General features: G+C 41.6%; 1 long non-coding RNA gene across 4 annotated transcripts in view; it reads right to left on the bottom strand.

Annotated features, from left to right (window-relative positions):
- Positions 1–24,258, bottom strand: part of LOC148225409 (uncharacterized) — a 125,583-nt gene that overhangs the window by 23,949 nt on the left and 77,376 nt on the right. For 3 of the 4 annotated variants that reach the window (XR_015807168.1, XR_015807171.1, XR_015807169.1), the window contains exons 2-4: positions 17,197–17,333; positions 9,216–9,449; positions 4,984–5,114 (exon numbers count right to left, since the gene is read on the bottom strand). This is a non-coding gene — a long non-coding RNA (uncharacterized LOC148225409). Of the gene's footprint in view, positions 1–627; positions 975–4,983; positions 5,115–9,215; positions 9,450–17,196; positions 17,334–24,258 lie in introns of all 4 variants that reach the window. The other variant, XR_015807170.1, reaches the window with a different exon arrangement.

The following is a 24,258-nucleotide window of genomic DNA, read 5'->3' as shown; positions in this document are numbered from 1 at the left end:
TAGATGGCAGAGTGGACTGGCTGCCAGTGTTGACTGCATTCATACTGAGCTGCTTTATGGTTCCCTTGCTGATTGCCAAGGACTTCAGGGAAGGATCTCCTCTCTCTCTCAGACCTCAATGATGTTTAACCATTGCCATGCACTGGGAAACTTGAAAACATTACCAGAAATATTGTTTTGGAAATGGGTTGTTTTTATGTGTGTATCACAGAATCACTGAATGGGTAAGGTTGGAAAAGACTACAATGGGTCATCTGGTCCAACCTTCCTGCTCAAGCAGGGTCATCCTAAAGCATATGGCAAAGGATTGCATCCAGATGATTCCTGAATATCTCTACTGAGAGAGACTCCACAAGCTCTCTTGGCAATCTGCTCCAGTACGTGGTCACTTGCACAGTAAAGAAGTTATTTTTCATATTCAGGTGGAAATCTTTGTTCATCAGTTTCTGCCTGTTGCCTTGTATCCCATTGCTTGCCACCACTGAGAAGAGCCTGGCTACATCTTCTGGACACCGTCTCTTTAGATACTTACACACATTGATGAGATCCCCTCCCTCTGTTGGAGGCTGAACAGGCCCAGTTGCCTCAGCCTCTCCTTGTAAGAGATGCTGCAGTCCCCTCAGTCACCTTTGTTGGCCTCCATTGGATTCCAAGAGCTCCATATCTCTCTTGTACTGGGGATCCCAGAACTGAACACAGCATTCCAGCATTACAGACGTGGACTCATCAGGGCTGAGTTACAGGGGCAGGATCATCTCCTTCAACCTGCTGGCAATGCTCTTCTTAATACATCGCAGTGTACCGTTGGTCTTGGACAGCTGGTTCACGGACAGTTTGCTGTCTAGCAGGACCCCCAGGCCTCTCTGTGCAGAGAATGCACCTACACATGGGTACATACACACACAGCCGCAGAAGGCAGGGCTGGGCCTGCACTCTGTAACCTTGTGGATCACTGACAGCAACACCTGCGAGTCCTGGGGGACACAAACACGAGGAGACATTAAGAGCACCAGCAAAGGCGATATTTCCACGCGATGGGGCCCACCAGGCTGTGCCGGCGGGGCCGGGGCTGTACCGGGGCTGTGCCGGGGCTGTGCCAGGGCTGTGCGGGCGGGGCCAGGTCTGTACTGGTGCTGTGCTGGGGCTATAACGGGGCTGTGCCGGGGCTGTACCGGTACCGGGGTTGTGCCGGGGCAGTGCCGGGGCTGTGCCGGGGCAGTGCCGGGGCAGTGCCGGGGCTGTGCCGTCAGGGCCGGGGCTGTTCCGCGGGGCGTCCCCACGCCAGGAGCCGGAGCCGTTGCCATGGCTACGCCGGCAGAGCCGAGCTGCGGTGCGGGAGCGCGGCTCTGCCAGCGATCCTATCGATTAAACGAGCTCTATAGATATAGATATAGGTATATATACACAATCGTGCACGGGGAGAGCGGCACTGAGGGAGCTGGTGCGGAAGGTGGCCGTCAGATCCTTCCGCGGTCTCGGGAGTGTGTGAGGACCAGGCGTGTGCGGTGTCTGCCCAGGGCGAGCCTCCCTCCGCAGCACACTCCGTCCATAAAGCGCATCCTCCGGGTGCCCAGCTCCCGACCCCTGCTGTCCTGACGGGAGGGGAGGCTGAGAGGAGCGCTCAGAGGCAAAACTGGTTTGGTTTGGTGATGTTTAGGGACAGCACTCGGCAGCGGGGCAGCACTCGACCCCTGCTTGCCAGCTCTCCTAAAGTCACTGTCAGTGTGGACACCTCAGGTCGTCCCACAAGGATTCCTTGGATGGCGGGTGAGGACCTGCCTGCTGGAGGAACGGCTCCTGTAGTGTTCATTATCCACAGCCTGACCTCGTCGTGAGGATGGAGTGACCCCCTGGTAATAACAGAACCCCCTGGCTCCCAAGCCGGGTGACCTGCGCGGGTGCATGATGCTTGTGTGGCCCTCTTGCCTCCCCCATCTCGGGAAAATGGCACAATACCGCGCGGCAGCCTGCCGGCGGATCTGTTACTGAAGGAATTCATGCATCTTGCATCTTGAAGATGCATTATTAATGCCTGGACAAATCACATCAGGTGGAGCTCAGCAAGTCCCTGGCACTGCAAAAAGGAACAAAGGCTAGTTCTACAAGAGAGAGAAGGATGAGACAAATTATAACAGCTGGGAGTTTCTTGTCAGTAAGATGGCATAAAAACAGAAATGCTAAAATTGTTTGCACATAAGGCACGTTTATATTTTTACTGAGAAGGAAATTGCACATTGCACTGTGAAGAAGACACTTTATTTGTATCCTAATAAGCATCAAATTGTTGGGCATCTTTGAAATCCATGGCAAACTGGCCCAGCTTGCTGGCATTCAATTGACTTCCAAGCGCAGTTTTATTTAGTATCTGGAAAGGACTATAAAGACTGGATTTGCAAGCAGAGGGCCTGATTCGCTTTTTGTCTCCTTGAAGTCGATGGCAAAACTCCCATTCACTTCAGCAGTAACAGATCAGGCCAGAGTTTTTAGCAGTCTTCCAAAGGGAAGAAAGCAATGCTGCCTGCAACAGCACATGGGAAGGCATGGACCCCATCCTCCCGGGCAGAGCAGTAGTTCTTCATCTCTCTAACGCTTGATAAGAAGATCTAATCTGTGCTAGCTTTGATGCCAGCTAGTATTTTTGTCCCCATGGTGCAAATAGCTATCCAAAATCTGGGCCTTGCTGTCTTTGTTACATTAGGAATGGAAGAGGATGATAGGAACCCAGGATTTCTTTGGGAAAGGCCCTGTTTACTTCCAGAGGTTGTTGTTACAGCAAAGTGCTATTACAGCAAGGCAGGAGCAAGCAAAGTAGTTCCATGTTTGGAAGTGTAAGTCTCTTTTTAGGGAGCACTCAGCCAAGAAGAGCTGTATTTTTGTTTTACCCCCTGACAGTGCACCATTCCACTCCTGCAGGTGACTTTCCCAATGTCTTTTCTGTTCTCATTATTTTTCATTCCCTCATACATCCACCTACAACATGCAACATCCCCCCACCTTTTTCACTCACAACTTCACCCAAGAGAACTGCTTGGTCTGCTCTCTGCTCCTGCCCTTTTTGCTCTTGCCTTCTGAAGCTGAGCCATGCTTTGGGCAGTGACTTCTATTATTTCTTTTGCCATTAAATTAAAGTGCACTTAACTGCTGTTTCATTTAGTCTTAAAAAACCCAACTTCTGACTTTCACCTACATTGTGTTTTGTGATTGCTATTTCAGCACATAAATACTTTACTTTTGACTTCAGACTAACTGACTTGAAGGTAGTATTTTCTTTTACAAGAGCCTCTAAGGGCACACTGGTAATGCATGTTTACCTTACAAAAAACCCAAAACCACTTTCAGACATCTACAAACTTGATTTTTCCCCCCCAACATATGATTCTATAGGATTCTTATCAAAACTATGTATCTAAATTAAAAAAAAAGTTATCAGAGTGCTTAAAAAGCATAAGAAGTATTTTTTTTGTCACTATAACAGTATGAAATGCATTTCCTCTAAGTCACTAAAAACAGATCTAGCCTTTGGTGTGAAGTGGAGAGAATATTTTTTAGGGATCCACATGAGGTGGTAGGAGATTATTGAGATATCACTAGCCCTCAGTACAGGGATAATCACTCTCTCGGCACGAGGAATAGGACCCAGTGAGGAGAGGCAGAGAAGGACAAACTAGATAGTTTTCACTACAGCAAAAAGTAAAAAAATGTGTCTCTAATTCTTTAATGTATTGGCAAGCTGCAATGGTAACCTTGTTTTGCCAGAACCAGTCAGATGAGGGAAGAACGTGACAGAGAGAGTATTGGTGTGAGGATTATGTACAGACAGGCATGTTCTGAGGGTACTGTGGGGTTATGGATTATCTACATCCAGCCAGGAGATGGATCTATGAATAGTGAGAACATCTGCTCAGTACTCACAGACAACCAGAAATGCAATATTAGCACATAAAAGTAAAGGACTTGAGAATAACACTTCAAATATTTAAGACACTTTCATGTAAGTGGGTGAAGCATCAGGGCACATGGCACACAGTGTTCAGGATTAATCAAATACTGTAGAGAAAAGTTAGATTTTGGGAAACAGACATCAGGATCAGCACATCAAAAAGAACTGAAAGCACAGGGAAGCTTTGAGCAACGAGAATGTGAGAAGAGAACTTGCAAAGATGAGGTTGTTTAGATGTGGCAGCTCTTAAGAAAGGAATCTTTAGTCAGCATTCCTTGGAATTAAGGAATGGCAGGCATTTACAGTGGTTGAAGAGAGAAGGTTTCACCTGAATACCCTGCAAGTAGATGAGGCATTTGCTCTGGTACTAGAGACTCAGACACAGATAAAGCACTCTCTTGTTTCCTTCACTAAAACTCTAGTTTGATTAGACCCAAAGTGCATCTTCTGCTCATTGACTAAATTCTGAAAAGAGGATTTTATTTTATTAAACTGCAGACTAATGATTTCAAGCACATTAAAAAGGGGCATTTTTCCAAAGCTCCTTCTGTGTAATCTGTCTGTTAAATAAGAATCTTCGTTATATCCTAAAGGAAATGACATTCTGTTTAAACATGTTACCTGCTGATCTACTAGAGAAGCAGGCCAGAAGTCTTTTCTGTTTGGTTTGTGTATGCATGTGTGTGTGGTTGTTTCATGGCTCCTGGGTAATGTTATCCATATTTTTCTGTTTGGAGAATCACTTTTCCCTACGCACTCACCAACCAACATGAAACCACCTAATTATATTTTCATAATCCTGATTAAAAACCATCTAAATTATCCTGCTTGATGTACTCAAAGAGTTTGTTGATTGCTTTTTGATGTGTATTAGAGCTTTTTGCAGAGCCACATCAAATGGTTTGCTCCACAATGAAATAAAAAAAATCTTGTAATATACATATGCACATCTTTAAAAAAACATATATAATTTATATTCTGCTAATTAAGCTACATCAAAACCAAGTCTATCACCATGAAATAATTGTGTAAAAGCTACTCACCTATTACAAGAACATTAATTTCCACTTTGCTTTTTTTTTCCAAATATCGATTTTATCTTATACAAGGCAATTCAGCATTTCAAAGCCTCAGAGTCTCAAAGTGTTTTTCCACCTCCATGGAGACCTTAAATCTTGAATACAAAATCAAGTTTTAGAATAGAAAACTCAAGTAAATAATATTTTCATGCAGAATATGTGCCTTCTGCATAATGGATCACAAACATTTTAATTTTTCCTCTGTTGTTTTCACATCTTAAATATGCCACATCAAATCTTGAGAAAAGTTCTGTCTGCTGCAGCTAAGGGATTGATAAGAGGAGGGGAGAAGGGAGATAGGAGTTTGCAGAAACCCTCACCCCGGGTTTGACACTGATCCATGGTCTGTTTTACCAGGAGACTATCTCAATGTTCAGCTGTAGGTTTGGTGCCAGTCTGGTTGATCTTGAAGATTGTGTTGAGACAACATCATGCATCGGAATTTAATGGAGGCTAGAATTCCTCAAAGCCATGAAGGTCAACCAAGGCCAAGTTGGATGGACCTTTGAGCAACCTGCTCTAGTGGGACAGGAGGTTTGGAACTAGGTGGTCTTCAAGGTCCCTTCCAACCCAAGCCATTCTAGGATTCTATGATTTCATTAGGTCAGCTCATGAGCACATTGGAGTTAAGGCTCACTTCGTGGTTGTCCAGCTCCAATCACAACGTCAGCATTCATTAAATAATAAAAATAAAATACTCTAGAAAACAATTAAATAATTCAAACTCTGCCTACTTGATATCAAATCTGTTGTCATATCAAATATTCATGTGAAATAAATCTGTAGGTGTGTCCATATGAATGAAGTGCAAGTGCAAATATCGATGCTTTGCTACAACTTGACATCCAGTGCTCTAAGACAAGAGTACAGAGGATGATCACACATGAAAAAGTGTCGCCTTTCAATGTCACCTTCCTTAGCTGCATGTATGTGTGTGTGTGAAGCCTGTCTCTCCTCTCCTGGAAACCTGTAACATGCTGCCACTTAATCTGTGGTATCTGTGACAGTTATGGGGTATTCAAGTACAGCTCCATTCATCCATGTGTTTCCAGTTTGACTTTCAGTAAATGTTTAATGATCCTTTTCAATTACTGGACCAAACAATATTTGACAAGAATGCACCTTGTCTAATACTAGCACTTAGACAGGAGTGCATTTTTTAGATAGCACTTAGCATCCACAGTGTTGTCATGATATTTGTGAATGTACTCTCAGGTTGATCTTAATGACCCCATTACAAAGGTCTTCTCATGCCTTGCTGTGTTATCATCTCTCTTTCCTTGACTTTTCTGATAAAGAGCTGCTGGAGTTCACATGGGAACACTCCTACACTCAGTGTCCTGGGTTCAAGCACTAAAGGACATTGACTTTGCTGGCAAGGCTATAAGTACTGTTGGAGAGGAAGTTCCATGTGAAACCATTTGACTGATCCTTTGGATTCTCTGGCTGCATCTGATCTCACCCATGGCCATCTATAGAGTGCATCCCTCTCCAGTGTGCTGTCTGCATCCTCAGTTTGCATAGACTAGAATGATTTCAAAAACGTTGTTGTCTCACTCTGGCTACTGCTTCTGCGCTTGATGTCCATGGGAGCCAGGGCATGCAGCAGGAGAGACTGTCCCCTGTTGGGACAGAATGGGCCCAGGTGTCAGGACACAACCCCTACAGATGACACACAGGTATGTAAAATAAGACAGATGAAGAAATGTTGCTATTAAAATGATACAGCCAAACACTTGGCAAGTAGGCAGTTAAGTAAGACACTGTGGGATATAGTTATAGAGCTGTAATTGCTCCTTTACCTGGCATCTAAAGGTACTTTCTCTACTTCTGTAGTAAATAATTCCACCTTTATTGTTATACTCATATTCTCTCTCTCTTAACTGCCATCCCTTCAGTCCATCAAGATATGAAAACAAATTGTCTGTCCGACCCCTTCCTTCACAGTAATGATCAAACAACAGGACATGGCAGCCGTTTGATGGGCTTTGGAGATGCTCTCAGAGCATGCCTAGTGTCTCCTGGCCAGACCAAATTTCTTGTAAAACTCTCTGAAGACCTCACTGTGTTTTAAAAAACTTGTGAAAAAGCAACCATCACCATTTCTATCTTGCATCAGCCTAGGGGTTAGAAAGTAGGAAATCCACTCTCAGTTTCTATCCTCTTTGGAAAGAATTCAAACACACTTCTAGTCATTAGACTATAGCTTTTCTGGGAATGCTTTACCACTCCTCATGAAGCTGCACCACTGTGCAGAAAAATGGTTTGAATTCACTGAGAAAAGGAGAAAAGGCGAGTGAAAGCATGACTCCCCAGGCTAATGATTAGGCAGCTTTTTGGAAGTAGGAGGAGGTGGGCTCCAGTCATCCCTCCTGTTTTGTACTTTAGCTCATGCCTGTTTCATATCATGTCCTCATTCTTTCAGTTCAACTGGTGCATTTTGGTATTTTAAACAAGAAATTATAGTCTGGTGCCTACCTACTGGGCATGCTCACAGTGTTCTGCCTATGCAGTGACTTTATGCTGCATATGTCAATGAAGGAAGCTGAGGTTTCTCATCTATTTCCATTTATATGAGCTGGGATCCAGGCACAGTGAAAACTTCTTTTTGTCAAGTTTCCCGCCTGCCGTGCTTTCCCCCCCGCCTTTTTCACAGTGTCATCTTTTATTAAGATCACATCAGAGCTTCTGGAACAGCCATATTTTATCAGGATGCCTCAAAAGAGGATGAGTCAGACCATCTGATTTTATTTTGTTAAGTTCAGTTTTTATTTGCTGAGTTTAGTTCAGATATGAACACATCTTGTCCAATTTATCTTTAATATAATACAGATGCTGGCAAAGGCACTGATCTTGGTTACACTAGTGTAAATTTGGGGACATGCCAATGGAGCGTTGCCAAGGCCATATTAAAATTTCACTTTCAGCTTGACTATAACTGCTAGCTTCTCAGGAAGCAGGCTGCTGTGGTGGGACGAGCCCCTGTGCCACTTCTCAATAGCGCTGCAATTCTCTGTTGGTTGGCGAATATCACAGGTAACACAATACAACCAAAGTCAGACAGGGCCAAAACACTGCTTTACATAGCCTGAGGCTGACTGGATCACTACTTCACATAAGCCTTGACTGATGGGGATAAGCTGCTGGGATTTAACCAGTAAAGAGGGAAAAATGAAGTAAACTTTGTACGGATGGCAAGAACCATGGCTAGTCAATGTATTTATCACCTGGCTGTTTCCCAGAGTCATACTGTAAAACAAAGAAATGAACAATATCAAACCTGTCCAAACCATATTTGCTTGGAATTAGTACACTCTGAAAAACCTGTACCGGGAAAAAACAATTGGATGCTGTTACAGCTTTTCCCAGAAAGCAGGAGTTCTGTGCATTTTCCCCCAGTTTCTTTTTACTGCAGAATGTGTGTGCTCCAACATTCTACAGTAAATGTTAAAAATGTAAATGACTTATTGATTTAACCAGCCACCTAACTACTCTGGTATATGGGTATTCTGATGAATGTTCAGGTTTTGGCCCATGCAATGTAACTTCAGAAAACCCAGCTGACAGTAGCTTAGCTTCCTTGAGACTCAGAATGGATAATTTGCACTCTATGTCCAGTGAAAACCTCTATTTCTTTTTTTTTTTTTGTACTTAATAGTTTTCTAGGCTGCTTGGTATCTTTCACTTAAGTGAAGCCAGAGCCTGTGGTACAAAATCCTTTTGATATGTACTTCATGCTAAATCAGTGTTAAATATGGGGCAAAACTGACCCTGCTTCTCTGGCATGAATCATGAGAAACAGGGTTGGCAGAAATGGCAGCCTGCTGTGAACATCGATACCTCTGTAATTAATGTTTTCTGGAACTCTGCTGTCTTTAACCAGTTGTCTTTCTACTCTTTGCTTGTTTATTTGTTTTTTATGATTGCCTGTGCTCTGACTTGTGAGCTCTGTAGGTTAACAATTCACTTTGTATCATTTTGTAGTGGCACTTAAGAGTCCTTGAAAATTCTGCAAAGAAAACCAGTAAGGACTGGAGTCAACCAGTGGATTTGAAGTATTTTTGGAGCTAAAACGACTTTTGACATCCAAGCACTGAATATATGCAGTGCTTTTGCCATCTTATCTTTATTTGAATCAAGGTTTGATTTGTCAAACATTTTATAAAAGTTTAATCCTTTCAACAAATAAAACTCACCTTTTAAATACACAGCCCGCTTTACTGCCAAGAGTAGTAGTCTGGTATGAAGCCAACACGATGGATGAATGGGCTCTGCCAGGCCTCCAGGCTTTATGTGGATCTTTTGGGACTGCCTTCCTGAAGGTCCCAGGTGTAGCTTCTTGCAAGGCAAGCTCCACAGCTCTGGAGCATGGTGATTGAATCTCTGGCTTCTCTCTCTTCCCAAATGGAAAACCCAAATTCAGTTCTATGCTTCAGACATGCCATAGTAAAAGTTGTAAGAAAAAGCATTTTAAAAACATTGTAAGGCAACTTGAAAGCCCCTGTATGTAAGCAGATATCTGCCTGAAGTTCTCAGGGGACTAAGGACTTTGAAAGGTGGGTGAACCCTGATGGTCTGTGGAGAAGAGGTCGTGCTTTACTTCTCCCAGTAGAGACCATGATGGATACACAAAGCCCCTGGATTATGAATTTAGGGTAAATTTGTCAGAATAGGGCTCTCTGCTGACATGGTTGAATTGCTACCAGTACCCAATCTCAAGAATTTAAGAATCTTTGAACTATCCTATCATGCTTTAGGACTGTGTTGTCCTTGGAGAAATCATGCCTTTTGCCTCCAGGGTTCTTCTCAGGTGTGAGCTATCAAGATGTCCATGGGAGCTTTGGCCTTCTTTCCCTTGGTGTGTGACACCTGCCTGTCATGGCATCAGCTGCATATCACTTGGCTGAGCTGCATCTGTGAAATGGGATGCCTCCATTCATTTGATGTCTGAGCAGAGAATGGGGTATGTGCTTTTCCTGTAGTTCCCTTCTGTCCTTAAGATATCCTGCAAAATGTCAACTTCTGTATCTTACCAAAATAGGTGGTAATTTTGTCTTCTCTAGCTGTCACTGCTTGCACCAGATACTGCAGGACTCAGATGAGATGGGCTGGATGCCATAGGCCTGGGGGCTGCAGTGGTTTTGCACTCATTGCCAGTCGCTGACTTCATACCACCTGCTGGGACCCCCAGGCAGATTAAGAGCCACAGGCAGAGCCCACAGTTGGGTCACTCAGGTAGGCATACTGTGGCAGCAAGTTTCTTTCTCCAAGATGCAAAAAGATTTCATCTTGTTTACACTAGAGATATTCTCTCTTAAGAGTGACAGACCAGTGTGCATATGGCCAGGGGCTGATGACCCTGTGGTGGTACTGGATAATTAACTGTGCTCCTCTGGTCCCTGCTGGTGAGGTGGCAGGGTAGTGTTGCCACTCTTGGTGAATTGAATGACTGGGACACCATTTCCAAGTTACATGGACCTTATATCCAGCCAGGTTCAGCACAGTCTCTCTGACCAGGGCATTTCCTAGGTAGTCAAGAAGATCTCTTAAACTAGCCAAATGTTCTGAAATAGAAACAAGATAATATTTCTTTTCTCATCCTCTGTGGTCTATGGGGAGGGAATAGAGACAGCCACCACTCATTTAGCAAGAGCAATTCAATTTTTAAGAAATGGGAAGAGACACTAAAAAGTACTCTATGACTTAGGGTCATTTAAGCAGATAGCACTGAAGCAAAACCTTTGATTAAGAGCAGCAATTATTTTTAGATACATTATTACATATTATTCAAATTCATTGCAACTGAGAAATAATGCATCTATCACATTCATTTTCTATTAATTTTATTTTAAATAAGCCCTAAAAATGTTATAAAGAGTTTGAAACATAATTGCTAGCATGACTACCCTATCTGCAGCCAAATAAGCTTTTTTTTTTATTAGACTTCATTTTATAAATGGAATGTAGCGTTAAAGTTTGAATTCAATCCGTCTCTGCTCAGCACTAAGCCATATATTGCAGAGGTGCAGCATTTAAATCTTGCCAAGATACCTTTGCAACCAGAAAGGCAAGAGAAAGTTCAGTTCTGTAAAGGGGAGGCTTAGATTCTAGAGAGCAGAGCCAAATCTGTGGAGAAAATCCTAAAACTGCAAATACCGTGGATTTAGATTGATCCTAATAATGCATTTTATTATTTAGATGTAATAAAAATTCAAATGATGTGAAAAATAGTAAAACCCATAGTTTTGGAGGGTAGTGGGAGAGTGAGTTAGTGAGAGAGATTGAAGTATTTTTAGACTATGCTATATGAATGCCAATATAGATGGTAGGGTTTTGATAGCTATTCATCCAATATTTACAGAAAGATATTAACAATATATTACCCTTCACTGCCAGCTGCAAACACATATAATCAGTCAAAAATTGTGTATTTAAATTTTGGGAACATGAGATGGTTTATGTAATGTTATACTTAGACCGTGTGTCCAGAGATATTGAGTAGGGAATCTCTGGCCCAATCCTGATCTCTTTGATATTTCTATTGACATCAAAAGTGAGAGCCATATGCAAAGGGTTTAACACTGCCATCTGCAGATTGCTATCAGATTTGCTGGGTTTTCCCACTGATACAGGACTGCCTTTTCACTTGGTAAATCACAACCATTAATTTGCTGCCCTTTCCTTTCACTGCTGGTTACCTAAAAGCCTGCTAGATATCCTCTGATGGAGCTTTTCTGGGAATGCTATACTAGATCAGTCTTGTCAAAATATCCTTTTTTTTACCCCTCATGCCTCATTATTGACCTTTCCACCCACAAGGGGACTCTGAGCAACCAGTCTGAGTAAAATAAGCATGAGGCTATTGAAGATGATGTGCACATCCTGTGTTCTAGGATGACTTAGAAACAGTGAAACTCAGAGCTGATATCTTCCTCACACTTAATAAAACTGCCAGAAGGGAAATACCTTCACTGTCAGAATGACTATGTGAACAGATGAATTAGGATTAATAGATGTTTTTAATGAGCTTTCTAAATTAGTTATAATAGAAAAGGCATTATGGCATGCTTGTGTCCTCAAAATGCCACCCCAGCATGGAAAAACGAAAAAGAGCCAAGATTGGACACAAATGACTTTATATAAATATGTAGTTTGAACAACAGAGAGAACAAAGTAGGAGAGTCTGAAAATCACTGCATGGAAGAGCGAATTCTAAAAGTGACATCAATGGGATGCCTTAATAAGGAAGAGATTTGTCTACACCAAAACCCAGAACCTGCTGCAGTAATTTGTAAAGCATCAAAAAGCTGAATAAACAAGTCCATGTCGCACAGTGTAAAGCTGTGGGGAGTTACTAGTTTGGGTTTCTGTCTGGGATATCCTACATTGATACTGCCCTGAACCTGAGATGTATAAAGATCTGCCTTGTACATAGTCAGCTTTGAAGTCTGATCACATCACTCCACCATACTTCTACTGCTATTGTGGGCAATATCTGCAGGAGAGATACAGACCCAGGCAATTTCCATTCTATTGCAAGCTCTGGTGACTGTCTGCCGTGTGACATTTAACATAAATTGTTTCAGTTCTTTGTTTTCATATCTAAAATTAGGATAAAAGAATAATCATATCCCTTTGTAAAATGTATCTGATTTTAAAAAAAGCCCTCATATTTGAATTACTCTGTTTACTAATTTATTCTTGATAAAGATTCTGAGTAAGAATTTTAATTAATAGAGAGAATAAGTAAATAATGAGGGCTGAAATAAATCAGTTTTGGCAAGTATCACAGTCTATCCATTCTGATATTAAATTGTGTTCTTGCCTACTTCAGAGAGAGTGGTGTAAGTTTACAGGAGAATTTATTTTTGAGAGGGAAGAGCAGACCCCACAAACGAGATATTAATATTTTCTTCATTACAGCAAGGTCACATACAACTGCATTTTCAAAACCCAGGTGTTCTGCACTTTAGGCAGTAGGTGCTCAAATAGATCTCTGCATGCTGCTCTGGCCAGGAGTTTTCAACAGTTATCTTTAATGCTGATCTCTTCTAAAAATATGACCATATAATTACATGCTCAGATACTAAGGATTGTGACGATGGTGACTGGAGGCATGTGTACTGGTTCCCTGCTGGACACTTGGAAATTAGCAGTCCTTGCCTTTACTTCTCAACGGGATTGCTGCAAACATTGGCCTGTCGTTACAGATGGCTTCCTTATTCTCTGCCTAGCAGCAACAGAAAAATGATGCGCCCAATTACTGGTGCCACTTATAAAAAAGTGCACAGTTCATTAGTTTGAATGGGCGTGCAGTTCTGACCCAGTGTGTCATTTACATATTATAATCAGTCATTAGCATATGCTAATCACAACCCTGAGCCTTGCCCTGGCACTTCTAAAAGATGCTGGATGATACTCTGTAGATGCTGCTATCATTGGCTATGCTCTGAATGCAGGCTCCTGCTTCAAGCAGTAGCCTGGGCTGGTTGGCTCCAAGCTTGGTAGCAGGAGAAATCTGCTTGCCTCTCTGCAGGAAGGACTGCTAAATCGGGTTCGACTGCAAGTAGAGGCTTTTTGAAGGAAAGTGTGTTGCATGAGGGCAAAGCATATTTCTGAGGACGAGTCATAACTGGCAACCCTCTGTGATCTGCAAGAGAAACCAGTTGAAAATGGATGGAGACCCACAGACCTTTCCTAAACATGACAGCAGTGTCTAGTCCATTCAGCAAGTAGATACTATCAGAAAAAAGGCAAAGTGCCAAACCCCTGCAGTGGTAGTTGAAGTTCTGTATTGCAGACCTTGGAAAGTGCCCTGAGTAAAATCAAAATATGTTGAAGCTGAGTTTCTCCCATGCCCCACACTTCTAAAAATGTTTTGACCTTGGCTTAGTTCTCTTGGGGGTCTAGTCTCCAAAGTTTCATCTATATTTGCTGCAGCTCCTCCCTGGCTTACCTTCTGCCTGCCACACAGAGCAGAGAGCGGGGAACACTGTCTGCCCCTCACATCCTGAGCAGGAAGGATTTTTTTGCCTCCAGCTGAGCCCACTGAAGTGGTTTGGCTGCCTTCTAGGATGGAGTCATTTCCAGAAAGCCCCTTGATTTTCTTGTTTTTCTTTAAGATTTCAGACTATCCCAGTTGGTTCTAGTTAGTGGAATTCCTTAGATAATTTACCTATTGTGTTTGGCCCGAGCCTCTCCCTTTCCTCCCTGAGGTACCTCTGCCGTACCATGTAGCATCTTTCCTATTAAGAAATATATTTACCAAGCATGAGAGCTAAGCATGGGAACTGAAATTCAGGGGAGATTACTTCAGCAGAAATGTTGCTGATATTTCCTTTTCCTTGTGTTGACCAAGGGTGTAGAGCAAGGCAGTTTCATCTGTTGCTCTCATGCCTTTTGGGGAACTGTTCCTTCTGCAGGCTGAAAGCACTGGGTGCAGCAGTACATTTCTTCTGCTTCATGCTCACAGCTGTCTCCCACTGGATGGTCTCTCCTATCACCATGGCTGTCTGGGTAAGTATGGAAGGAGAAGCAGGGTAGATAACTGATTGCATACACAGATACAGAGCAACCAGTCCTTCCAGCCACACTTGCCTCTCCTGTGTGACTGGTGGGGAGTTGACTGGAAGTGGTGCTCACCATGTGCTCCGGGCTGCAGCTGCTGGATATCACCTTCCCAGCTCCTGGTGCCCTTGTTCACCATTTCTTTTGCCAGGAGAGGGGACTCACACTCAAGACTCAGAAATTACATGTTGAACACTTATTAATCACGGGATTAGCAGTAAAATCACAGGATATTCAAACTAGCATATTCTTTGTGCCTTATGAGTCTGGAACCACCAGAGGCCGGGGTCTCCAGGGCTTTTCCCAACAGCATTACAGATTGCTGGACAGGAGGAAGAAAGAGAGGAAGGGAGAGCTCTCACACAAATCTATTGGCTTCAGGGACTGGGTGCAAGAAAACAGACAACAACTGCTGTGGAATTGATTAAAAAACTTGGCAATGCTGCACATGTTTTTGTCCGTGGGCAGAATAAAACATGCTAACAAGGGCTGAGCCTAGCTGAAGCTTTAATTCCTTTCTGTTGGATAATTTTTTTTCTAATTCCTCCTGATCCAGATCTCCATTCTGTTATGCAGATCCACCCACAAAACCACTCTTTCTGTGCATTTTCATCTTTGACTCTGGATTTGCTCATCCTGCAAATTTACTGCCCGCGACTAGAGAGGATGGCTGTTACTATACGACTTTCCATGCAGGTTTCACTGCAGCTGAAATATCCTGTTTTTCAAACAAACTTCTATCAAGTAGAAGTGATTAGCCAAATTAATGTGAAGTTAATGTCCCAAAGCAGAACAATTTGTTCTCAGAACTTCACGCGACATTTAGCTAACAGCTCAAAGAAAGGGTTCCATTTGATAAAGCGATCAGAAAGAGTCACAGCAATGAGCTTGGATATGCAGGGCTTGGTATAGCTTTTTCACTCTCATAAATTAAAGAATAAGTATCAAATAATGTATTTAGCCAGGCAAGCATATGTAGAAAAGAAAAAAAGGCAACTTGGAAAGTTTCTTGCTGTTTCCATAGTGCGTCTTGGAAATGGCAGCTCTGAAGGCCACCAGCAGTGAATAGTGCTGGGAAAAGAGGGACTGGTTAGGCTTGGGAAGGCCAAAATGCCAAAATTGAGGTGGGAATCTAAGTCCTTCAGACCCTAACATGTTAACACCAACAGGCCTTTAATGATACAACTCACTGCTCATCCTTATGCATTAGCCTTTCACTTATGCAAACCTATGTCCAAATCATATTTGGAGCAATACAAGTCTGTTGTAGGACAATGGATGTCTGCTTCTGAAAAGGCTCTCAGAAGAGCCTACCCTAAAGGATGCCAAACACTTGATAGCGATCCTTCTCATGGAATAAATCCAGGGAGAGCAAGACTGGGATGGCAGTTTCTGTGCAGGTGCATTGCCTGAGCTGCCTGGGGAAGCACACACAGCACCTGCTCAGGCACTCCTGACTGGAGTTGAACCACTGCAATTAGTCCCTTGTTTTAATGAGCACCAGACTCAGACACATCTTTTTAAAATCACCCCCTGGTGATTTTATCCTTTGAAGTGCTGTTAATCCTCCACTACCAGGAAAATTGTGAGGAAGTGGCTCACAGCACTAGCACTCAGGTGTTCTGGGCACCTAGCAAGATCAAGACAGGTCTCTGTGGCTTCTTGTTTATGGTTCTCTGAGTCTATTTTGACTGCAAACAGGACCCTCTCGGAAGGATCATCCCTGGTTAACTGTTCAAGCTAGGATGGCCCAGGATGGCAGCATGACCATTCCAGATGGATGGGTTTAGATTAACTCATAGAAATCCCCTCTCAATTTAGGCAAGTGTTTTCTTTGCAAGGACAACTTCATGTTTTTTAAATTCAGGCTTCAGATTTGTCCTGCATTCCTAGGACTCATAACGTAACTTTGAACAGCATGGCCCATTCACCTCAGCTAATGCAAATAAAGTATAAAAAGGCTTTCAGTCTAGTAAGTGTTTGGAGGATGACTGTCTGTCTGACAAGCAGAACTACTCTAGCACTTCAGTATTAAAGAAATCCTGCAATTTAGTATTCCATCAGCTACAAAACCAGCAACTTTGTAGGGAGCTTTTAGGAACATATTCCATGGTCAGTTGATGCATATTGGGCTAGAACCAAAAAGTGATTAAACCCAGAAATTAGAAGCCTATGAAATAAGCTGGGATCCTTAGAAAATCAGTGCACAGCTTATTGTAAATTTGATTATGAATTTTTTAGCACTAAGTAGACAAAATTACTGTTAATCACATGTAAATTGAGATACTGGAACTAATCCACTGAAATTAGTGGGATTTTTGCCATTGATTTCCAAAAGACCAGGATTGGGCCTGCTCTGAGCAAAAGAAGGGCAGGTGGAAAATTAATGTCTTGAAGAAGGAAGACTTAGGCCAGGTCTCACTATCAAAATGATGGATGGCTCAGTAAGTAACCAAACCTCTACTCTGTTTCTCTCCCTCAAGAAAGCATCATTAGCTGAAAATCCATGCCAAGCTCAAGAACCACTTCGGTTAAAAAAAAAAATAAATAAAAAGGATAAATTTTGTTAGCATGACGTATTAATATCAAAAATCAAAACCAGAAACTTACTGAAGGTGTGCTGATGAAATGTTTGGTAACTGGCACAAGGAATAGAAATCCAGCCTGTAATGGGTTGACAGTAGAAAGGTATTTGCTGGAAGTGCTGCTGTGGGGTGCTCTGGTGTTTTCTTCCTGCCATGGATAATCTGCAGAGACAGTGCAGCCTGAAGTCAGGTAAGCATCCTTACCGTGGTCACAGGTTTATTAAGAACAGCTAATATATCCTATAATGTAGGCAGAACCTCAGAATTAAAATAAAAAACAGCTGCATTTTAGAAAGAAAAAGTGCAAGCTAAAGAAATAAATTTTTACTACCTAGAATTTAGCTTTAGTTTATATTTACTTCCTGTACCATTTGGGAATAAGAAGCATAGTTTATGAATCAATTATTGATGGTGCTGTAGTTTCCTCCATGGTAGGCCAGAATGCAAAAATGGCCTTTGCACTTTTAAGGTACAGCCATCCAATATTGATCACCATTTCCTGCACTGTTTAACCTCATGGACAAATCATTATTAGCTCACATGTATGGAAGCAGAGATTTCCTAATTCTCCTTTCCCCTTTTCCTGGACTCAGCACAATAACCAAGGGCAGAGTGAGGAGAGAAGTTAATAATCACTCTAAGCTGCCTCTGCACCATATTCTTAGGCTACTGGAGATCCTTGGCAAGAATTCATCTTGAGACTGGCTCTGCACTGCTCTAACAGAGCCCTCATTCCTGAGGACTCATTTGAACAACAACAGCCATCGGCCAAGGCTTACCAGTCACGCTGTTCCGTCTGTTTTCTCCTGTTGCGTATGCCAAAGCCTGATGGAAGTGTCTTTACCCAGCCTGAGAAATTCCTTACATAAGGTAAATTCTCCAGAGGACCTTTATGCATGATTTACAGCATCATTATGCTATCATGCAGCCATAAAACCCATAAAGGCCCAAGCACTGAAACCAAGGCTCACACAGATGCGTGCTTTCCTCTAACCGCTCCTGTGCCTCCAGAAAACGTGCAGCAGGAACAGCCTCTCCCTGCCTCCAAAACCCAACACCACACCCTGGCAGGTCACAGTGTGTTGTCAACCAGCTGCACATCGCATGTGATGCTACATGTGATGCCCCTGAGGGAGAAGAGGGCTGAAAAGCTCCTGGCACATGTGGGTGTACCTGCAGTATGGCAAGGTGACAGAGGTTACATTCAAGCACCATGGCTCTTCCCTTATCATCTGATGCTAGAAAGTTTTCTCCTGCCAGTAGATAAACCACTGCACAGTCTCAGCTGTCAAAAAGAGAAGCAGCCTGAGAGTCTTGGCAAACGTGAATTAAACGTGACTGCTCAGGTACTGTGTTATGACAAGCATATTTCCATCCATTATTTTCAGCTACCCAATGAGAAATGATTTCAGTATCACTGGCTAACTCTATATACTCACTCATTTGAATATAATGACTTTGGTTTCATCTGAAGACTTAAAAGTCCTCTGGGCAAATTAGGTATTTTTTAAAAAATCTTTGTGAATTGAAAAATTTAGTAGCCATGGTTGATTTCCCATTTTGATGGGTACATTGCTTCCTTAGCTATCTCTCAGGCAGAGTATATCACCTGAAGTGTGAAGTTCTATAAGCACAAATTATTCCTGATACTGAGATGCCTTCTTTTTTCCCCCTAATTAGTAAAGTTAATTTGATTTAAATGGCAGTTCTGCTGAGGTACTGGTATTTATTCTGCTTTCAATACATGAACATTCTAAAAATGTTTTCAAAATATTAAATGAAGCTATAAGTTTCCCGTGGTCAAGCAAAAAATAACCCCCACAAATTATTACTTGAGCATATTATTTCCAAACATTTTTGAGAGGGCTTCCTTGGCTTTCATGCTTTGATTTCTGAGGACTAATGACTTCTCTCATGTGGCAGAAAATTTCAAGTCTTAGCTATGAAGACCCAAGAAAAACATAAGCCTCTTTATGAGAAACATGTTATCCTAAGACAGTCTTTTTCAGTCTGGTGTGCTTGCAGACTCCTGTGGGTCACAGCACTCCTACTTTGGGGACTTGGAAGGGTAAGCAAAACCAGCATGCCCACTGCCAATAGGTTTTCATTTGCTGTGCAGAGATCCTCATCTCCAGTGATAAATCCTTAAGGGTCCACAAATTGAAAAATGTTGAAAATCACCGCCCTAGGAATTGTGCTCATACCTTGGAGCTATCTTTGCTAATTGGGCAGAGATGACAAGCAGGTCCAATATGGTGAAGAGAGATCCCCAGATTATTAACAACATGATGGCATCTGGAAGTTTTGTAGAGCAATAGAAGCACAGCTCTAATCAAGCACTTTTTCAGCCTCTTGTATAGTCCATCTGTTACAGATTTAGCATATTATATATAATGCCCTCAGCAACTGACTTTGATGTATGTTCAACTGTGAAACTTCTTTTGTAACTAACATAAAGAAATTATTGTTTATTATTCGCTAGATCCTTTGAATGGAATCTCTGCAACAGTCACCAAAATAAATGATCTATGTTTTCAATATCTATGAAATATTGGTATCAGATGCAATTACTCTGTTATCCAAAGATCACTAAGTCATGGAGATTTTTTCTGGATTTCACTAGAATTCTAATCTTGGCCAAACTCTGCATAAGACAAAGGAGATGCGTTAAACTTAGGGTACTGAGATTTTAGATGAAAAATAGGAAGTAATGTGGTGCAAACATAACTATGTTTCTATTGATACAAAATGATTTATTTTAAATATTAGAACACATTTTATTGAAGCAGCCTGGTCATTTTTATTCCCCTTTGCTTGGTGCAGCACAAAAAAAGGGTAGGGGATGTGTCCTGGATGAATTCCAATTTGGGAAGTTACATTTTGCTTGACCCTAATTTCACCGGGCAGTGCCAAAAAAGAAGGAAAAAAGCCTCCAATCCTAAATCATTCTGTGTTGCTGTAATTCTTAATCACTAGGTACATATGATTTCCTTTAGTTCTGGAAAAACAGATCTTTCTTTTCAGGACTCTTTATTAAGTTATAATGCTTTCATTTTCTAGAATGTGAAACATTCTATAAATACAAAATAACTGCTTTGGGAAGCCTTTATTAATTTCTAAGCTAGTCTACACCTTCAGTACCTGATTTAGTGAAATATAATCTTCTCTTCAAATTTGTTTTCAATGTTTTACTTAGTGAAAAGTCCTTTCCCTTGTTCTTCCTCAACCAGAATTTTAATTTCATTCACAGAGGACTTGTCTGGATTAGGTGTGTGGCAGATTGGGCAGGATTTCAGCATTTGGCCCTTAGGACTGCCATGGCTCCTCTAGGACCATCGCCAAAGCAGTTGCCAGGATGCCACCATGCAAAGGTCAGGAGACTACCCCCAGGTTCCTGACAGTGCCCTGCAGAACCTGGTAGAGCATTTTGCTGGTCCAGGGGCTGCTCAAGCCTGTGAAGTGCTGGGCTCCGAGGACTGGGAGTGCCTGTTTAAGGTGAGGCTTCAGCAAGTGGATTTCTTTGTGTAGCTGTGTCAGGAAATTTTTCCCGTAAGCTTTTGCTGGGAAGGCTGAATTGCTGTGTTGTTCCTCACGATATCCATCCGTGATCCTGTTACAGCTAGGAGCAGGTGACAAAGGAGTGCCAGGCTATGTGCCACATGCTATCAGGGGCCCATCCAGGCCAGCAGGCCATGAGTGCGTGCCCTGGGGGTGTGGAGGTGTCAGGGAGGAGCACACAGCCCCAGCACCGTAATGGGCACTCGCCAGGATGCTTTCTGCAGCCCTCACAAATTTGTCTTCTTAACACCCGTGGTCATCAAATGGAGATTAAAATAAACCGTTGTTCATATTCTTACAGAATGAGGGCTACCAGGACTTAGGATTAGACTGCCCTTCCAAGGTTGCTTTATATCCAGTTTTATTTTCCCTGAAGCTAAGTCACATTAATATATCTCCATATTTCTTCCTTAGTGATGCAATCTAACAACTTTATTGAAACTTAAAAAATAAGAATAAATTATGCACTCACTGCCTAGTTTTTGTACATGTGTTTTTATTGTTTACAGTTAAAGCAGGGCAGCTTTACACTGGAAAATGTCACCAAGTCACTCACTGTGCTGAGTACTTACATTCATTTGGATATAATAGACTTTAAAATTGCCCAGTTTTGATTCACAGACATAAATTAGTAATAAAAATCTCTAATTACTTTAAATACTTAGCGTTGATAATTAAATTGTAAAAGGGGCTATAAATGGATGGGGAAAAGAGAATATGTTGCCATTAATATTTATGCATTTTTCTGGTTTCAGTTATTTCCCTGTAAAATTTTGAATACAGGATACCTGATAAAGTTCTTGTCTTTCATAAAGAAACTCTATGCATCTCCTATTTAAACCATCTAAGCAACACCAACACTTAAAGCATATAAAAACATATATTCCATTTCTTCCTTATCATATTTCTTTGGTTTCTGAAGAGAGAAAACAAAGGCTTTTGCTAAATAGGGAAAAAGGAAAAAAAAAAAACAACTTAGATTGGTATTAAAATATCCTGGACTGGGTGACAAAGTGAGATTCTTTACAAATCAAGAAATATGTCAGATATTAATTCATGGATTTATAAAAAAGAACAATACAAAAACGTATGCATAGTCTTGTGTGGCATTTCTGTGTGGCTCAAAGTTCATAAATTAATATTAACCCCAAAGTTCAAGAAAGCTGCAATAGAGATGTACTCAGACTGCTGACAGTTTCTGAGAGAAACTTGCAAAGATTAGTATCATAGTTTTTGATGTGGGGAAGGGTTTTGCAAAGAGATAGTATTGACTTTCAAGCATCCTCTCCATGGGCAGTGGCAAAACAAGAAAAGAAATTGCTTATAACATGCCTTAAAGCTCAGGAAGTTTTTGAAGGGATCTGTTCATCTGAAAGAAAGCAAAAAAAAATCACTGAGTAATTGATTTTTACTCCAGCATAAAAACATTTTATATTTTTGGGGTTTTTTTTGCACTAGGTGTTATTCAGTGGTTGAGTACCAAACAAACAGAGATAAATTAAGTCATTCACTCTCAGGAAGTGAAGTGGTACAGTCTTGGTGGTAACCAGTTAGTCTTATACAAAGTACAATTTCCTGCTTTCATAGGAAGATCACAAAAAGAGATAATTCTATCCAGTTCACTAATTAAATTAACAAGTTGAGTGAGTATGCATTAATAATACATAAATGAGATGCTTTTCACCTCCATCATGACAAAATTTTATGAGCTTTTAAGTATTTATTATGGTGGAGTCTAAATATGAAATATAGCTCCTAGGACCCAATGTCAAATTTAGGGCTCTGATTTTCTGCCCAGGTTCTTCCAGTCCTTATGGATGCCAATCACAATTCCCATGCATGCTATCAGTAAAATAACACTGTGTACAATATCCCATAGTAGAGTGGTAGAGTGCAGGAATTATCTCCAGTGTGTACATATCAATATTTGAATCCTCTTTATATTGCTGGATGTAGCAGAACACTGTATAAGTACATCCTGGCTGGCTCAAACTGAATGTCTCTCTAGCCTGTGGTTGACAAAGTCAAATAGGGGATGCTTAGGGAAACAGTACAAGAAAGTGTGAAGGAATTAAATGGTGTTTGCACTGGGATATATTCTTAACCTCTGACTTGGTGGTCTGGGTTGCTTATTGTCCACATGGCCTCCTACAAAGTCAGCAGAAATAGTACCATATGGAATGAGGCTGCATCTCACTAGTGTTTTGGTTGAAAGCAGTAATCAGATTTTTACAGAATTTTCAGTTTTCTCCTTTTACCATCTACTGGTTTGATTCACAGTATGGCTTTGGATTTCTTTAAGAGCAAGCTAAATAAGCAACTCTCCTCCTGGCTTGTATTAGATGCCCTCAAAACCCGGCTGGAGTCACAAGGCTACAAATAACTGACTGGTGCTTTGAATGGCTTTGAAATACGGGCATGATAAGGAAGTTTAACCCAGAGGACCAGGCTGAATCTAACCTAAAATAAAATCCTGTAATTGTATATAGTGTAAATGCAGAGACTTCAATACCAATCTCTCAGGCTATGACTGAGAGGGCAAAACTGCAATTCTTTTTTGAACTACTGAGCTGCAAACCAGGCTCTTTCCACTATCTTTGTTGAAAGAGACTTTAGCATAAGGAACTCCATAAAAGCTGGTACTGATGGGAATTCACGAACTCATGTAGCAGCAGTTAATATTAAACAATATTACCTACATATCCATCTCTCAGACATAATTTTAGAAGCTGCCATCTTCTTGTTCACTGAAATAAAATTTAGCTGAGAAGTGCAGCAAAATGAAAAAGGACAAAGCTCTTTTTTTCTCTCAAATTGCTCTACATAGTTTACCAATTAGTTTCGTTGAGTGAATATATTGAAATCCTGGATACTTTCTGTGATTATAATGAGTCAACTGACAAAATTAGATGAAATAGTTTTATACAGCAGGGCAGTGGGTTTCAAATACTGGTTATTACCTAATAATCTGCTTCAGAGAGAAGGAAATAAAACCACAGCAAAAAGGGACTGCCCAGTTACAGAGCGGCTGTAGAGTTCCCTTTCTGTGATGTGTAGTCACATCCTGGACCTCAGAATTCCCCTGTGTGGCATCTGGTGCATGTGGAAGGGTGTATGTAAGGCACGCTGGCATGTAATCATCTAGAAACCAGCTGATAATGCAGGATGTATTGTAAGCTACTGTTGCACTGAGCAGCAATAACTAGCTGTCTGGCTTAGGGAATTGTAGGGCACCAATCACTGTAGAATCTAAGTGCCAATAATGCTTAACATTTATTTTACACTCTACAGAGTTAAAGTGCTGTAGGAACATTAGCTAATTAATTATTGCATCTCCCTTGTGAGGAGGGTCGGTTGGTAAGTATTAGTCCCATGCTACAGACAGGAAAACTGAGATGGAGTGTTTCCCCCTTTTATTTCTCTATTGTATTCCATAAAGATCCAGACACTCTCTAGAGCAGTTTGCTGCAAGTTACTTGCCCAAAGTCACTACTCAAGTTGGGGTCCTGAGCAGTAGTTGAAAATTTGA

The sequence above is a fragment of the Sturnus vulgaris genome, chromosome 1, assembly GCF_052056855.1.
Source record: "Sturnus vulgaris isolate bStuVul1 chromosome 1, bStuVul1.hap1, whole genome shotgun sequence".
NCBI lineage: Eukaryota > Metazoa > Chordata > Aves > Passeriformes > Sturnidae > Sturnus > Sturnus vulgaris.
The sequence above is the reverse complement of the archived record's forward strand: the minus strand, read 5'-3'. Positions and strand labels throughout refer to the sequence as shown.